At 43.0% G+C, this 19,048-nt stretch overlaps 1 protein-coding gene, 1 long non-coding RNA gene and 1 pseudogene across 5 annotated transcripts in view; 1 reads left to right on the top strand and 2 right to left on the bottom strand.

Annotated features, from left to right (window-relative positions):
• PPARGC1A (PPARG coactivator 1 alpha) overlaps nt 1-19,048 on the top strand; it is a 673,798-nt gene that overhangs the window by 48,267 nt on the left and 606,483 nt on the right. The gene's annotated exons all lie outside the window — the stretch shown is intronic.
• The window catches only part of LOC308594654, a 515,175-nt gene that overhangs the window by 199,846 nt on the left and 296,281 nt on the right, over nt 1-19,048 (bottom strand). The window lies entirely within an intron of this gene.
• Nucleotides 7,555-8,198, bottom strand: LOC308594699 (activated RNA polymerase II transcriptional coactivator p15 pseudogene; annotated as a pseudogene). The gene has a single exon. The product of its transcript is annotated as an activated RNA polymerase II transcriptional coactivator p15 pseudogene (transcript).

Raw genomic sequence — 19,048 nt, 5'->3', positions numbered from 1 at the left:
GGGCCTTTTTACTCATTGCATCCATTTTGTGAGAGTCTTTCATCATGGAAGCCAAATTAACTCCATCTTTGTTTTTTTTATATATAAAATATTTATTGAGATTTTACACAAAACATACAAAACATAAATAAACCAACTATTACACATACAAAAAAGAAAAAAAGGAAAAGAGAACGACAACTAACATGAAAAAAGAAACCTAAAAAGCCGATAATTGAAAAAATAAAAAGAAAAAGAGAAAAAAGAAAGAACAATATCTTAAAAAGAAATAATCCATTTTTCAATATCTTTAAGTTCATTTGCTTATTTCCTTGACCTCCTCACACCTCCCCTTTTGTATTCCCGTTTACAAAGTCCTTTCAGCAAATCCTTACCCTCTTTCATTTATCTTTACACTGTAATCTTAACCTATTATAACTATATCTTTTCATCCAAATACCTATCTATATTTACATATTCTTATTAACCTTACTACCAAAACCACTTATTTTCAGTCCAACATCATTTTAACATTCATTAATTTTACAGTATTTCTGTAGATAGTCTTTAAATTTCTTCCAGTCTTCTTCCACCATTTCTTCTCCCTGGTCTCGGATTCTGCCAGTCATTTCTGCCAATTCCTAAATTAACTCCCTCTTTGATTCCTCTCACAAGATTGATACAAATATTTTTGTTCTGAAGAGCCCTGGTGCATGCTTCTTCTTACCGTTCTAGTTTTTTGTTTGCTATTCTCTTTGTGATTTTAGGTTTTATATTAAATAAAATTAAATAAATACAGTAGTAACTGAATACATGAAAATAGTTGAAAAGCACACAATTCAACAAGAAGAGAGAATTGGTTGAAAAGAGTAGCAATCAAATGAGTATTTCCCAGTAATTTTGGCACTTATGACTCTTACACCTAGTATGATTCCAACTGTTTCGTACACGAACATGCAGATATCGCCATGTGCAGTCATATGTGCTTATATGTGAAGGACTAGCTTGGGACATGATCTGTTCCAAAATTGACATGAGAATAACAGAACAGTGCCAATGGGACATCATCAGAGCAAAGCAACACACTGCTTCCTCCTTACCCAGTTATATATTACATGTTCAGCCTATGATTTGAGAACCTGGAAAGTAAATAGCTTTTTGCTCTCTAACCTCTTGAAGAAATTTGCTACCCCGAATTGAAGCTACAAAGGCCCTGAAATTTGTGAACTGCTTAGTCATATCTTTTAAATGTCATGCAAATCGCTCTGCCATGTTTTATGCACATTCTATCCCAACAAATATATTTGTATGTTTCTGGTTTGGTTAGCAACTACTTTTATTTGTATAAAATCAAAAATAAAAACTCTGAAAGTTCAAACTACATGAAACTGCCATTTTACCAGGGAATAAAGATCAAAACTGTTAGAAGTGGGTTTTGAATTAGGGCATAGGTTTCTCAAGAAGGCTCAACTTGCCTCTCAAGATAATACAGATGGAATTTTATACATCTGCAGCAGAACACAAAAATTATTATGAATGAATTTGACACTGTTCATTATTTGTGGGATTTTATGATGCTTCAGTACTCCGGGAAAAATAAAATCAAATAAGTTGCAGTCCCAAATTCAATTTGTAACTGTATTTCATCTAGAAATACTAATGTATGTTAAATATCAACTAGAATGGAAACACTTTATATCATAACCCGACTTTAGAATAAAGTTCAAGCGAGATGGCATGGTGGTTGGAAACAATACTGTGAACTGAAAAGGGTCTGGCTACTTTGTAGACATTCCCATAATAGTCTGGGATGAGGCTTGCCGTAGCAGCTGAATTGTCCATGGATCTGGTCACTATCATCTTGCTACCTACATTCCTAGCATGTTTGCACTCCTGTCCCAGCGGCATCTACACTGGCCTGGACATGTCTACAGAATGGAAGATGGCAGGCTCCCCAAGGATGTTCTCTATGGGGAGCTGCCTTCAGGCACCAGGCCCATTGGCTGACCAACTAACTCTGTGTTACAAAGAAATCTGCAAGCGAGACATGAAGACTGGCAACATCAGCTTTGCTGTATGGGAATCCTTTACAGACGGCTGTAGTGCCTGGAGACAGGTTGTACACCCATAGCAGTGACCAGAGGAGAGAAGACCGCTGGGAGGAACACAGTGAGAAGAAACGCCGTGGTGCATTTGCAACAGCACAACTGGATGCCTTCATCTGCCCCAGCTGCAACAAAACATGTCTTTCCTGTATCGGTCTCTACAGCCACAGCAGGTTCTGTAACCTTCATACAGTTTGAGCTGGACTTCAATCGCAAAGGCACACTCCTCCATTGTCTCCTGAGACAGATGGATGCCAACCAACTTTAAATCCAATGATAAGTCTCTCTTGCCTTAAACATTTCTTTGACTCATCTCTCCCTTGTTCTCTAGCACCATCCTCGCTCAGTTTTCGAAACTCCCATTGTTCTAGGCACATTTTGCGACAGGGAATTTCATAAGAGAGCAGTTTCTGAGCTCTGGGCACAGTACTGCGGCTAAGATTTCAGATTAAAACTGCAGAGTGGAAGGAAAGGAGGACCTTTTTCTGCATCCCCGCTTCCAGCTACTCTCTGAAGACTGGAGAAGAGACCCTCTTAAGAATATTAGGGGGGTAGGGCAGGGGAAAGACTAGACCATATGAAAAATGAACATAATATTTTAACTGCAGTTCATTCATTTTCAGCTTTGTATGCTTGTTATTAAAAAAAGTGCACCTGGCGCACCTAGATTTTGTGTTCTCCTTCATGGATCACTGCCTTGCCATGGTGAAGGAGCTTGAATAACTCAGAGAAGCTATGAGCTATGCCGTGTAGGGCCACCCAAGATGGACAGGTCATAGTGGTGAGTTTTGACCAAATGTGATCCACCTGGAGCAGAAACCGGCAAGCCACTCCAGTATCCCTGCCAAGAAAACTCCATGGACAAAGACAACAGGCATATAAAAGTTATGACGCTGGAAGATGAGCCCCTCAGGTCGGAAGGCAGCCAACATGCTACTGAGGAAGAGCGGAGGACAAGTACAAGTAGATTCAGAGCTGGGCCAAAGCTGAAAGATCACTCAGTTGTGGATATGCCTGGAAGCGAAAGGAAAGTCCAGTGCTGTAAAGAAAAATATTGCATAGGACTGGAACGAGATGGTTGGACAGTGTTCTTGAAGCTATCAGCATGAGTTTGACCAAACTGCGGGAGGCAGTGGAAGACAGGAGTGCCTGGTGTGCTCTGGTCCATGGCGTCACGAAGAGACGGACACAACTAAATGACTAAACAACAACAAGACTTTGTGTTGTTGGCACCCATAACCTAGAAAATTATTATTAAGCAACAACTCATGCATGCATCATCTAAAACAAAGTGCATTTTGGTTACAAAATTATTGTGTTATTAATATGCAAATTTATGCAAATTGAATTAATTGTTGAGTTGGCTGAACGTCATACAATTTAGCTCCTAGCTTTCATATCTCAGTTTCTAACACTGTAACTCGCTCCTTCATCTGTTGTCTCCTTCCCAATAATAAAACTTCTGATTTCTCCACCACAGATGCCTTCAACCTTTTTCCTTGCCTAGTTCTTCCTCTGAATGCATTGCAGGGGTTTGGACCAGATGGCCTTTGGGCATCTCTTCCAGCTCTAGGATTCTATGACATTTCTTTCCTCTGAGGCCCATTTACTGCTCTTTCTTGAGTCTGCTTTTCTAGATTGCCACCACCGTCTTGTAGCAGGTCTTCTCCTAGCTGTTATGAATTCTTGCTGAGTCTCCTTGGTTGCACTCTGCCTCCCTCACCCACTCCTTTAACCGTTTTAAGGGCTGGCAGAGGCAAAAGTTTTCAATGTCTGAAAAATTGCTTATGCCAAAATAGCCTGTGTTTGCCTGGAGATAGATGTGCATGTGCATGAATAAAACTTGCAACATTTATTCCTCCTTTGGTGAGCATGCAGAATCTGGTTTTCGTAGTCACGGAAATGCATGGTTTGATACGGGGTGGTTGAGACATACCTGCCTATATGCTGTTGCCAGAGTAGCACACCAGCTATATACTGTATTTTTCGCTCTATAGGATGCACCCGACCATAGGACGCACCTTGTTTTAGAGGGGGAGAACAAGGGGAAAAAAATTCTCCCCCTCTCTGCTCAGCGCCCCTTCAGAGAAGCGGCAGGAGAAACGGAGCCCCTTCCATTTCTCCTCCCGCTTGGCTGAAGGGGCGCTGCGGAGCTCTCCCTCTTCTGAAGCCCGGAGAGTCTTGCTCTCCCAGCTTCAGAAAAAGCAACTTGAAGCCTGTGGAGCGCAGTGGGAACTCGTGCTGCGCTCCGCAGGCTTCAGGTGGCCATCCCTGAAGCCTGGAGAGTGAGAGGGGTTAGTGCACACCAACCCCTCTCGTTCTCCAGGCTTCAGCGAAAGCAACGTGAAGCCTCTGGAGCACGGAGGGAGCGCTCCCTCTGCGCTTCAGAGGCTTCGCGTTGCTATCGCTGAAGCCAAGGAGCCTGCATTTGCTCCATAGGATGCACACACATTTCTGCTTAATTTTTGGAGGGGAAAAAGTGTGTCCTATAGAGCGAAAAATATGGTAAGTACTGGAGCTAGGCAGCCGCAGACAGGTCAATCCTGCAGCCCTTCCCTGTTCACTGTAGAAGGGGCAGCAGAAACACCATTCCTAGAGCCATGGGAGAGGACCAGATGGACTCCCACAGCTCCAGCTATTATCTCCAGTGAACAATATCTGGAGGTTCAACCTTGACCCTGAGTCTAATGATCAAATAGCTGAGACCTAGTGTGGTCCCTAGGCAAGCAAAGAGTCCAACCCCCAAAATTTGTCTATGAGTGAATGATGCAGGTAGATAAGCAGTTGAGTGACTTTAATGAGTAAGAGGGTTGTGAAGACTCCAACCATCTACTGATATTTAGTTGGAAAAGAGCAGAGGGATGGTCTGATTTGTCGGTCCAGTATATCTGAAGGAGCGTCTCCACCCCCATCGTTCTACCCAGACACTGAGGTCCAGCGCCGAGGGCCTTCTGGTGGTTGCCTCACTGCGAGAAGCAAAGTTACAGGAAACCAGGCAGAGGGCCTTCTCAGTAGTGGCACCCGCCCTGTGGAACGCCCTCCCACCACATGTCAAAGAGAACAACAACTACCAGACTTTTAGAAGACATCTGAAGGCAGCCCTATTTAGGGAAGCTTTTAATGTTCGATGCATTAATGTATTTTAATTTTTTTGTTGGAAGCCTCCCAGAGTGGCTGGGGAAGCCCAGCCAGATGGGCGGGGTATATATAATAAAGAATTATATTATTATTATTATTATTTGGCGCCTTGGCTGGTGAGTTTTTCCCTACAAATTTCTTCTAGTTGCCCATATTTAGTTTCTCCCTCTCACGAGGTATGATGTAAGAAAGTAATCTGATCTTGACTCCCAAGGCCCAAGTTTGAGTACTGCAGCATTTGACACACTCTAAAAGCATCAGAATTAGGCCCGCAATATTCAGTCATTTAGATGAATCAATTAACCTTTTGATCAACTAAAAAGGTGCCCCCAATTAATTGGGCTGAAGGTTTTTTTTGAAAATTATTATTAAGCAACAACTCATGCGTGCATCATCTAAAACAAAGTGCATTTTGGTTACAAAATTATTGTGTTATTAATATGCAAATTTATGCAAATTGAATTAATTGTTGAGTTGGCTGAACTTCATACAATGAACTGGCTGAGACTGCAGCCAGAGGTTCATTTGCCTCATTGAGACTTTTCATGTGATGTACCTGAATTTTTGCTGCAGTGCATACTTCGTTCTAGTTTATTCTGGAATGATCTAATAGGTGCTTTCAGTACTTTGCAGCATTTGAGTTTATTTACAGATATACAGGTTGAGCACAGGTGAAGTCGCAGCTTAAACCAAAGGTGGGGGCAGGATCTAGACTGTGGAGCCCTTGATCTGACCCTTGATCTCTCATTTAATGAAGAAATACCCAGTAACTACTATGCTTTGCTTATGGAAAGTTCTGGATTCTTGTTAAAGTTTAGTATGAAGGTGACTACGTTGTGCCTCTCTCCTTCCTGGTGACGCAGCTGACAGGTGGATGGAGGCAGCCCCTCTGGATTGCCCTGGTATTAGGCAACCCGCCCCCTGTATTGGCACATTCCAAACCTGGCTGGGGCCCAAAGTGAATTGAAAGTGTGGACTAGCATATGGTCTAGGTTCCTTGAAAGAAAAACCAATGTGGAAAAAATGCCCTTTATCCAACTGCTAAATTGGCACCAGCCACTTAGTTTTTTGCCTACCTCGTAGCAAATTGTCACAACTTTTTGGGTATTGGCAGTTAGGCATTGGAATATGTTTGTGTATTGGAGGGCAGGGTGTGGTCATCGCCTACCCCTCCACTTTTGGGTATTCCGTTAAAGGAATCCGGCAGTCGTGGATCCTGTCTGACGCCCTTGCTGGGGGCAAGGGCCATGGCACGAACCCCAGTGACATCAGGGGGAGCTTCCAGTTGTATTTGCATCAACAAGCTCCTCCTACTGGTGGTTAACCCTTGATAGACTCACCCCTCCTAGAGGGGGTGGAGTCACGCTCTGTTGTTTTATCCAATGCCTAAGCGAATACCACTCACATGCTGTAATCAATAAAGTTGTGGCCTTTTTTAGCCCAATAACCTAATATACTGTGTCCTTGTGTCTTTCTTATCCTCAAGTGTTATGTACTGAAGTTCTTAACCTGGGCCAGCAGGGGGATACTGTAGAAAGTTTTCACTCAGGTCCACATATGCAAATAAGGGATCGAAAATGACGTTTAGTGATTGGATAGTTACAGAAATGGTTACTGTTGCGTTCTAGTGGAGCCCTATATAAGCAGGCTGGCTGAACCCTTCAGTTCAGTTCTGTTCTGGCCTCTGAATAAACAAGAGCTGTTTGAAGAATCGCTGTGTCATCTGATATGTTCACCCACAACTTAACACCAAGCTTTCTTATCCTCAAGTTCCTCGACTCCCAAGTAGGAGATCTGCTTCATAATATATTCCCTCAATATTCATTTGACACTTCCTTCTCATAGTTGGGTTGGATCTGGTTATGCGAGGGCTATCTGACTTCAGCTTAGACTATATTTGCTACTAGATGCCACTCTTGCCCCACAGAAGAACTGACATACTTCCACGCCTTAGTTTGTAGTATTAAACATGCACATTTCATTTTGTTAAGAGCATCCCTAGTGGTTTCTGAACTGTGAACCATAAACATATAAATGGTTGAAAATGAGGTATGCAGTAATTTAGGAGCTTAGAACATTGTTAATGAGGCCGAGAGTACTGCATTTGTAACCATCCTAGAACAGAAGAATGTGTAATAATGTTTGTTTTGATGATCCGTGGAAGAGAAAGAAATTGAAGCATCTGGGCCTACCACCTGCAGAAAGCAGAGAGGCAAACTTCATTGTACTCTGAAGGCTGATCTCATGAAAGTCGCTTAATACTATAAGTTGAACTTCCCAACTTGGCGTTTCTTGTTTTGAACAAGTTTCCTGTTGCTTTCTTAAGAACCACTTTGTTGTTTCCCCCCCACCCAGAATACACTTTTAATGCACATTAAAAAAAGCGCTCATCTTACAAATTGTTTTGCAATCCAAATATACAATAGCTTGGGAAACAAATAGTTTAGAAAATGAATGCCAATGTAAAAAGACTACTTAAACCTATAACGGTAGAGTTTCTGCATGGCTCATCTTTACAGTTTTCTTACTGCTTCATCAATATCAGTAATCTGTTCCTTCAACTGGCTCCACTGTTCTGGATTTAGAGAGATACCTTTTTTGCCAGGTTTCATTTCACCTTCTTGATCCATCCAGTATTCTCTAATATCAATTAGGACTTTACCTTTAAAATCAAGAACACTGACATATCTCATTTTACCAATCTGAAACATATTCTCATCTCTGTTGCTACTTTGCTTGGAGGAGGCGGCACCTTTGGAGCTTTCACCAGTCTTCTGTTTCTTCACAGGCTTTTCAGGCACGGCTTGTTTTTTTCCTTTTCACCTTTTTGTCAACTTCACTGTCCGAATCACTGGCAGATGAGCTTGAAGACACAAGTTCTTTTGATTTCGGCATTGTTCCACTCAGAGCCCTCTGCTCTCATTGCCTTCCTCTCGGCTTGCCTTTTCTATCCCCGCCCCACGCCAATGCAAAAGCGGAAGTCCTTAAGAACCACTTTGGAAGCTGTGTTGTGAGAATCATCTTGGTATTACGGTTTGATCTTGTGTAAGCTGTGTACAGCTTAGAATTACTTTATATATTTATAAACTGCGTAGAAGTTAAATTTACAGTTAAGCCATACAGTGGTACCTCAGGTTACATATGCTTCAGGTTACATACGCTTCAGGTTACAGGCTCAGCTAACCCAGAAATAGTGCTTCAGGTTAAGAACTTTGCTTCAGGATGAGAACAGAAATCGTGCTCCGGCGGTGCGGCGGCAGCGGGAGGCCCTATTAGCTAAAGTGGTGCTTCAGGTTAAGAACAGTTTCAGGTTAAGAACGGACCTCCGGAATGAATTAAGTACTTAACCCGAGGTACCACTGTATATAATTTTTGTTACTTTTTGGGATGTTTGCTTGAAAATATTTCCCACCATGTTGTAAGGGTCGGCAGTTCAAATCTACCCAATGGGTAGCTTCCGTTGCTTGGTCCCTGCTCCTGCCAACTTAGCAGTTCGAAAGCACATCAAAGTGCAAGTAAATAAATAGGTACCGCTCCAGTGGGAAGGTAAATGCCATTTCCGTGCGCTGCTCTGGTTCGCCAGAAGCGGCTTAGTCATGCTGGCCACATGACCCGGAAGCTGTACGCCGGCTCCGTCGGCCAGGAAAGCGAGATGAGTGCCGCAATCCCAGAGTCAGCCATGACTGGACCTAAAGGTCAGGGGTCCCTTTACCTTTAACAAGTCCCAGCACCCTTAACAAACAAGAGCCACCAGGATTCTCTGAGGGGAAGCCATGGCTGTTTAAAGTAGTACGATACTGCTTTAAATGTGCAGTGCTGATGTGTCTAATGTGAAGCACAATCTTCTGCATGTATACTTGGAAGTAAGTCCCACTCAGTTTAGTGAGGCTTACTCCCAGGTAAGTGTGCATAATAGGAATGCAGCCAAAGATTCTGTGATTGAACCCTTGAATAACTTGAGTTCTTTAAGAGTAGAGTCCTGCTGCACTCGACTGTACTGAAATGTTAGCATTTGGTTTTTACATTTAGATAGTAAAACCTCCTCTGCGATTGTTAAACTGACACTAAAGTGGGCTTGGAACCCTTTTATGGTCTCTGGAAAGGGGCCACACGGTGGTGGTATCATAAATTATGTCTCCGTTTTAGCAAGATACTGTCTGCCAACTGAGAAGGGTAGGAATAACTTGTTTTTATTTTTCAAATGTAATTTACAATTTGTCCAAGGAGAGGAATGGAAGCAGCTGTCTCTTAAATTAACCCCATAGAGCCACTGGGCTCAGAGCTCTCATTGAAGTGATAATGCGTTTAGCATTATCTTTCCACGTCAGGAGATCCCAACTCTTTCAGGCATCTCTGGGTTAGGGATGAGCAGTATATGTGTATCTGTGCAGGTTACCATAGTGACAAACTCCTGAAAGAAAACAATGGCATAGCTCCTGGGGCATCAACTCAGGAGGTGAATCAACTTGTTTCGGTACTGCAGGGCTCCACTTGATAATGGAAAAAAGCGCACTTTTACAGAAGCACTTACAAAATCAAATGCCTTTGTTTTCGAAGGTCTGATGTTTTGCCATGTGCAACCAACTTCATTATTATTATTATTATTTGCTTAAAAACATGTAACTTTAGTAATTGTTGGGAACAGCACTACAATGTATCTCGCTGTGCTGGGCTTGGGGGTAACCTGGGTAACGCAGTCCAGGTCTGGTCCCAAAGCCAAGGGTTCCACGAGGAGTCAGTCTGACAGGGCCAAGGCAGGACATGAGGCAGGAAACCAGGCGAGGTAAGGCACAGGATCACAGGCAGGTTCTGGCAAAGAGCAACGTTACTCCCGCAACCTGGGGCGGGGTCCAGCAGCCTTTTATCTCTGTCGGGGTAACGGCCAGTCCTGATCCCCCAGTGACTCACCTCCCTGTCTCGCCCGAAGGCGAGCACTCCTCCTGCGAGTACTCAGGTCTCTCCTTCTCTCAGACCTCAGTCTCTGCAGCTCGGGAGACATCGGTGGGTTACTAGACCCAGGGGCCGCCTCAGCCTCTCCTGACCCAACTGGGAGTGGAGCAGCTGTAAGTGATGGCCCAGCTGGAGGCAACGAGGTCATCCCCGCATCTGGAGTGAGGGCAGGCTCAGGCCCCTGACTCGGCCCAGCTGGTGCTTGTTGCAGGGGAACCTGTGCAGACTGGGGCTCTTCAGAATCAGGCCCCAGACTAGGTTCAGCTGCCGCCTGAGGCAAAGGATCTAGTGCAGACTGAGACTCCTCTGGCTCCGAGTCCGAGCCCAAGTCCCAGGCCATCACACTCCCAGCAGCTCCATTTTCTGTCTTGACCAAAAATGAAAAAGAGTAGGTCATTACTGGTGGGGTGCTACCAGAGTAGAGCTGGCATTGGCTAGACTCATAGCCCCACTGCAAAGAGGGGCAAAAAGTTAGACCCCGTCTCCTTGTGCTTGGCCTTGATCTTCTATGGTTTCTTTTTCGGAAACAAAAATGCCATAGGGATTCCCAAACGCAGAGCAGAGCAGCCTCCAGCTTGATCCTTGAACAGAGTATCTCATGCTCTAGTTATCTCTCGCTTGGACTACTGCAATGCGGTCTATGTGGGGCTACACTTGAAGGTGACCCGGAAACTACAACTAATCCAGAATGCAGCAGCCAGACTGGTGACTGGGAGCGGCCGCAGAGACCATATCACACCGGTCCTGAAAGACCCACATTGGCTCCCGGTACGTTTCCGAGCACAATTCAAAGTGTTGGTGCTGACCTTTAAAGCCCTAAACGGCCGTGGTCCAGTATACCCGAAGGAGCGTCTCCACCCCCATCATTCTGCCCGGACACTGAGGTCCAGCACTGAGGGCCTTCTGGCGGTTCCCTCACTGCAAGAAGTGAGGTTACAGGAAACCAGGCAGAGGGCCTTCTCGGTAGTGGCGCCCGCCCTGTGGAACGTCCTCCCACCAGATGTCAAAGAGAAAATAACTACCAAACTTTTAAAAGGCATCTGAAGGCAGCCCTGTTTAGGGGAAGCTTTTAATGTTTAATAGGTTATTGTATTTTAGTGTTTTGTTGGAAGCCGCCCAGAGTGGCTGGGGAAACCCAGCCAGATGGGCGGGGTATAAATAATAAATATTATTATTATTATTATTATTATTATTATTATTATTATTATTATTATTATTATTATTATATTCCCCCTGAAACCAGCTTCTACTGTTTACATAGTTCTGATGGCTTCAGCACCAAACCTCTGCTGCTAAAAGGAAAATGTGGCTACTTGCTGGAATCTCTCTCTCCCACTGGAATTCCCCGTTTTCCCTCCCATGTCCTCATAATCTGGGGATTTTTGCCATAACTTACTTCCAGTCACCATTTGAAGACCCCAAATTCTAGCATTATTTGGGGGTGGGGTGGGGGGGTGGAAGAGACAGCTCTTCTGTCTTCCCTACATGTCATGAATAAGTCTACATTCCATGTAATTATGTATGATTTTTTTAAAAAAAAATATTGTGAGTTTTCATGTGCTTAATTTTCAAACCCATCACTCACACAGAGACAGACTACAAGGCATATGACGCAGCAGACGGAATACTATACATATGAATGATGAGGACCAATAGTTTGGAAAATACGTGTCAGATGTAATGAGGAACCAGTCTTACGTCTGTAAAAATACTGTTTATTTACAGTATTGTTTCCTTTGATATAACAGCAGCAGAGGTTACTGTAAGACGCTTTTGTTTTGTTTTTTTGTTTTTAAGGAATACAAACCTGTTCCAGCATACATGCAATTTCCCTTTTAATCCACAGCTGCCTCATTAAAAGCCTGATGACATTTTGTATGAAGAACTGCCGCGGTGGCTTACTTCTTAAAATACTTCTCTGAAGCATGTGCCTGTTTAATGTACGGAGAAAGCTCATATAACATTTCCGATGGCGGTGTCTTGTGACCTGGGAGCTAAGCCTGAATTGCAACAGCAAGCAAAAACAAACAAATTAAAACCCCACCCTATGTAGCCTGAGAGGGTGTGTTCATTTAAAGCCTAGTTGGCTAAATCTAACTGAAAGGAGTCTTTTTTCCTCCCTCTTCCCTTATGGTCATTGACTGCTGAAGGTTCTTAAAATTGGGGAATCATTGGAGCCAGTTAATTATCTCTCTGCACATTAGTGATACAAGCCACGTGTTTAGGAAAGCAATACTAGTGATGTAATGGGAGTTTCTACCTCATGCTTGTATGTCATTCACCTGAAGAGAGCAACGTAGGAACTGGCTGAGATTGATGTCCTTTCTAAGAATAGCACTGATTATAGAACAGATTTTCCCATATACAGAGCCATTTTTAATTCACTGCCTACTGCAGCTGCCAGCCTGCGGAGATAATTCCTTCTAGCAGAATAGCTCTAGATTATTATAGGGAAATCAAATTTGCATAAAAGCGTTTTATTTTTCTCCCCCCCCCCAACATTTTTTCCTTGTCATAAGTTACGAAACATTCACTGTCAGTTACTTTTTAATCGGAGGAACTCTGTTGAATTGTATTGCGTCTTAGGCAAATGCTATTTTGAGACCTCTCCTGTACTTTGTTGTTCTGTGGCTTAAGAAATCGCATCTGAATGAGAATGAATAGAATAGGGCAAGAATTTTATGCAAGGTAATATGGAAATCCAGGCTCCATAGATAATGTTGCTTAGATACCGACGAAAGAAGAATGGCAGACAAAATTAATGGACTGCGTAGAATTGGATAAAATGACAGGAAGGATTCGAAACCTGCGGGACCAGAGGTTTACAGAAGATTGGAAGAAATATACGAATTATTTGAAGAGCAACTGTAATCAACAAATTACGCTAGTAGGACTACAAGACGTTTTGTAAGGAGAAATATATGAAATATGGCAAAGAAGAGAAAGAAGAGAGATACTAGTTATGAGATTTTAATGTAATAGTGAAAATAAGAAATGCAAACTAAGTGAATAGATTGGAAAATTTTCAGATGTGATTGATGGAAGCCAAAAAAAATGTATAAGATGTAAAAGTACGTTTAATTATTGTTGAAAATGATATGTTGAAAAACTAATTAAAAATTATATATATATATATATATATATATATATATATATGCTTTCGTAGATTTTCACGGGTACAGGAATGCAGGTTTTGGTGTCTTCGGGTGTCTTCCCGTGTAAGAGTTGGGGTGTCTAGGCGACGTTTCGACGAGGTCTCACTCGTCATCTTCAGGCTGGTGCTTTCGGCTTCTTGTTACTTGTTACTTGTTACTGAGATCCTGCTCTGTTCTAGTAACAAGAAGCCGAAAGCACCAGCCTGAAGATGACGAGTGAGACCTCGTCGAAACGTCGCCTAGACACCCCAACTCTTACACGGGAAGACACCCGAAGACACCAAAACCTGCATATATATATATATATATATATATATATATATATATATATATATATGCTTTCGTAGATTTTCACGGGTACAGGAATGCAGGTTTTGGTGTCTTCGGGTGTCTTCCCGTGTAAGAGTCTTCGGGTGTCTTCCCGTGTAAGAGATAATGTTGCTTAGAGCAATTTGATGGTGCAACATGCTATGGGGACCTCATCTACTCTGACCACATCTACTCTGGAAGTGGCAGGTATTGATGGGAGAGTAACGAGAGCAGCAAGTAATACAACCTGGATATAGTGCCTGTGTGTTTGTGTATATACACACACAAATGCGCACTCAAACATACCCAATATATGTCTGTCTGTCTGTCTGTTTCTAACTATGGTCCTTAGGTTTACATCCTCCAAATTCTGCACTGCATTGGGAACATTACTGAAATATTCAACATTTTAAACTGAAAAGTACATTTTGATGTATTCATAGAATCATACAATTGTAGAGTTGGAAGGGACTCAAGAGGATCATCTAGTCCAAACTCCTGCAAGGCAGGAATCCCAACTAATAAGAATAATCATAATAATTTATTATTTATACCTTTCCCATCTGGCTGGGTTTCCCCAGCCACTCTGGGCGGCTCCCATCATAATATTATTATTTTTAATCATCATCATCAAACATTAAAAACTTCCCTGAACAAGGCTGCTTTCAGATGTCTTCTAAAAGTCAGATAGTTGTTTATTTCCTTGACATCTGATGGGAGGGCGTTTCACAGGGCGGGAGCCACTACCAAGAAAGCCCTCTGCCTAGTTCCCTGTAACCTCACTTCTCACAGTGAGGGAACCACCTCAGAGCTGGACCTCAGTGTCTGGGCTGAACGATGGAGGTGGAGATGCTCCTTCAGGTATACTGGGCCAAGGCCATTTAGGGCTTTAAAGGTCATCACCAACACTTTGAATTGTGCTCGGAAACGTACTGGGAGCCAATGTAGGTCTTTCAGGACCAGTGTTATATGGTCTTGGTGGCCACTCCCAATCACCAGTCTAGCTGCCGCATTCTGGATTAGTTGTAGTTTCCGGGTCACCTTCAAAGGTAGCCCCACGTAGAGCGCATTGCAGTAGTCCATGCGGGAGAGCATGCACCACTCTGGCGAGACTAAAGCATCCATGACAGAAGGCCACCCAGCCTCTGCTTAAAAACCTCCAAGGAATGATTGTCCACAAACTCCTGAGCGAGCCCACTCCACTGTCAAACAGCTCTTAGCATCAGAAAGTTCTTCCTGATGTTGAGTTGGACACAGTACTCCAGGTGTGGTCTGAGCAAAGCAGAATAGGTACTATGGCTTCCTTTGATCTGAACACTATACTTCTGTTGATGAAGCCTAGAATTAGTTTCCCCCACTCCCGCTACCTCACATTGTTGACTCATAATAGACTCTTAGATCCTTTTCAAATGTCCTACAGTGGTACATCGGGTTAAGTACTTAATTTGTTCCGGAGGTCTGTTCTTAAACCTGAAACTGTTCTTAACCTGAAGCACCACTTTAGCTAATGGGGCCTCCCGCTGCTGCCGCGCCGCTATCGCACGATTTCTGTTCTCATCCTGAAGCAAAGTTCTTAACCCGAGGTACTATTTCTGGGTTAGCAGAGTCTGTAACCTGAAGCGTATGTAACCGGAAGCGTATGTAATGCGAGGTACTACTGTACTGGTAAGTCAGATGTCCCCCATCTTATATTTGTGCTTCTTCTTGCCTAAATGTAGAACCTTAAATTTGTCCCTATTGAAATTCATTTTGTTAGTTTGAGCCCAATTCTCCAATCTGTTAAGGTCATCTTATCCCAATTCTGTCTACTGTGGCATTTGCTACCCAGCCACCCCCACAGTTTAGTGTCACCTGCAAATTTGATGAGCTTTTCCTTAAGTCCTTCATGTTCCTTGCAATGTAATGCGAACGTCACTTGACTTCAAAATAATATTTAAAGCTACTTATTGTTGCAATCACAAGTTATGTGATTGGCTCATTATTTAAAATTAAAATACAAAACTGGCAAACAATTATGCTGAATAAAAATTAGATGGAAGGATTAATTTAACTTCAATAGATTAAAAATCAAAAGCAATTATAAAATTACTCAGTACAAAATTGAATTGAAGTGTAAGCAAACTTTTTTGAAAACTTTATTAACATACTTGAAACACATTTTTATAATATCTAATAAAGGTGTGTTATGATTTGGTTCAGATTTATACTGTGTTCCATCCAATTTCCCTGTAGAACAGAAACAGATCAGGCTGAGAGGTAGTTAACCAGAGGAAAGCAGTAGGTTTCATGGCTGAACAGGTGTCTAAATCTGTATCCTGTTCTCAAACAGTACAAACTCAATCCCAGGACAGTGGTACCTCCGGTTACGAACTCAATTTGTTCTTCAGCCGAAACTGTTCTTTATGTGGGATGTGAAACACAAGAGCAGTCAAGTACAACATTTCTAGAGTGAACATGTTTACACATGGGGAGGAATGTTTGTCCAGCCAGCAGGTAAACTTCCTGTTTCCTTCTAGGCTGGGACAGACTTCCTCTGTATGTGACTAGAGGTGGGTGTGGCCTCACCTGTGCAGGTAATGACAAAAGCACAGGGCAGGGCAGCCATCTCTTTCTCTTTGAGTACATGCATCAAAGAAGCAACATTTTCAGTAGTGGCGCCCGCCCTGTGGAACGCCCTCCCATCAGATGTCAAAACGATAAACAACTACCTGACATTCAGAAGACATCTTAACGCAGCCCTGTTCAGGGAAGTTTTTAATGTATGATATTTTAGTGTTTTTTGGTTTCTATGGAAGCCGCCCAGAGTGGCTGGGGAAACCCAGCCAGATGGGTGGGGTACAAATAATAAATTATTATTATTATTATTATTATTATTATTATTATTATTATTATTATTATTATTATTATTATCTTCTTAGCCAAAGATGCTCTCCAGCCAAGAGAGGACAAAGGGACTGTCTCCTTATGAGATAGTTTCCAGGTGTAGGTTTCTTTTCTAAGCTAAGTCTGCCTTCTGGGATCCGATTGTGAACAGAATGTGAGTGAATAAACTCTTTTTATACTTTTATAGACGACTGTGGTTTCTTATCTTTTATGAGGGAATAAGGGGAAAATACCAGAACAGTTATTATAGAGGCTTTAGCGAGCCTGAGCAAACGCATCCGCTGTGCGTTTAAAAGGGGAATGTTACTCTGCTAAATTGTGAACTTGTAAGTTGGAAAGGCTATAATCAAACAATATATCCTCTCCTGAATCCCTGAACATTCCCACACTTAACATCCAGCACACTTTTGCCAATGGGGCTTCCCGCTGCCGCTGCACTGCCAGCGCTTGTATCTCGGGGCAAAGTTCACAACTAGGGACATCTACTTCCAGGTTAGTGGAGGTTGTTAGCTGAAGCATTCGTAAGGACGATGGTGTGTAACCCGAGGTTCCACTGTACCTTTATTTACTGAACCATGCTAAACCATGGATGGTATATAAATAGACTATGCTGCTTAACACCAGCTGAGGATCAGGCCTGTTAAGGCCACCAAATTATTATCATTTCTCCCTATTTCATACATTTATATTATTGAACAGTCAGTGTATAAACAAGGAGAATAATATGCTTTTCAGTGTTTTCATGTTACCTTTTTCAGAATTGGTTCCAGTTTAGCAATCTTCGACTTTGCTTTATGAGAGGAGCCTCAGTTTAGGAAATGTATCTTGCCATAAGTAAATTTTACAGAAGGGTCTAAAAGAGGGAGAAACAGGAACCACCATGTATGTATTTACAGAGAGATTTGGGGGCATAAGGGTCAGCTAAAAAAAACAAGTTCCAAGTAATGTTGCTCTCATCCTCAGGTTTTAGACAAGGTGTGTATGTTCTTCCTCATTTCTGTTAGAGCTTGCCATTATCAGCAGTTTACTGAAGCAGCTGCAGAATGAAAAAAAATATATCGTTCTTCTGAATAAGCATTTTGTACAGTAAGGTTACAGGATCACCCAGAGACACTCAAAAGGAAAGTAACCTTAGGCTAAGCAAAAGTGAGGCTAGAAGTCTGTTATTTTTATTGATGAATACTTTCCCCATTTGAAACGGGGAGAAAAATAACTTCCTGACCAAACATAGGCCACAACCACACCATGCATTTAATGCACATAGCTTCCCACGGAGAATGCTTGGATCTGTAGCTTACTTTTCACAGAGCTACAACTCCCAGCACCCTTAACAAACCACAGTTCTTTGGAGGAAGCCATGTACAGTGGTAAAGGTACCCCTGCCCGTACGGGCCAGTCGTGCCCGACTCCAGGGTTGTGCGCCGATCTCACTTAAGAGGCCGGGGGCCAGCGCTGTCCGGAGACACTTCCGGGTCACTTGGCCAGCGTGATGAAGCTGCTCTGGCAAGCCGGCACCAGTGCAGCACACGGAAACGCTGTTTACCTTCCCGCTATAAAGTGGTACCTATTTATCTACTTGCTATTTATCTACTTGCTTTCGAACTGCTAGGTGGGCAGGAGCTGGGACCGAAAGACGGGAGCTCACCCCGCCGTGGGGATTCGAACCGCCGACCATGCGATCGACAAGCCCTAGGCGCTGAGGTTTTACCCACAGCGCCACCCGCATCCCGCATGTACAGTGGTACCTCGGGTTAAATATTTAATTCATTCTGGAGGTCCATTCTTAACCTGAAACTGTTCTTAACCCGAAGCACCACTTTAGATAATGGGGCCTCCTGCTGCCGCCACACTACCGGAGCACGATTTCTGTTCTCATCCTGAAGCAAAGTTCTTAACCTGAGGCACTATTTCTGGGTTAGCAGATACCTGAAGCGTATGTAACCTGAAGCGTATGTAACCTGAGGTACCACTGTATTTTAAATGTATGGTGTGGAAATGACTGCAGTGTCCATTAACGCAGGATGAGAGAGTAAAAGATACATAGTTATTCATAATTGGAGACGTTAGGTTTAAGGCTTGTTTGAGGGCCAAAGCAGACATGGTCTGTGATTGGAGCTCTCACATTTTTAAAAATTGGATTGGAGCCGTAATGCTCAGGGCAGAGGAGGGGGTAACCATTTTCCTTGTGCAACTTCCTCTCTCAAGTTTTTTCATCTTCATAAGTACAACTTAAGGGTTTTGTTGTAGTTGTTTAGTCGTTTAGTCGTGTCCGACTCTTCATGACCCCGTGGACCAGAGCACGCCAGGCACTCCTGTCTTCCACTGCCTCCCACAGTTTGGTCAGACTCATGTTTGTAGCTTCGAGAACACTGTCCAACCATCTTGTCCACTGTCGTCCCCTTCTCCTTGTGCCCTCAATCTTTCCCAACATCAGGGTCTTTTCCAGGGAGTCTTCTCTTCTCATCAGGTGGCCAAAGTATTGGAGCCTCAGCTTCAGGATCTGTCCTTCCAGTGAGCACTCAGGGCTGA

Source organism: Podarcis bocagei, assembly GCF_964188305.1.
Source record: "Podarcis bocagei genome assembly, chromosome: 9".
Lineage (NCBI taxonomy): Eukaryota > Metazoa > Chordata > Lepidosauria > Squamata > Lacertidae > Podarcis > Podarcis bocagei.
This window is presented reverse-complemented; position numbering and strand designations above follow the sequence as displayed.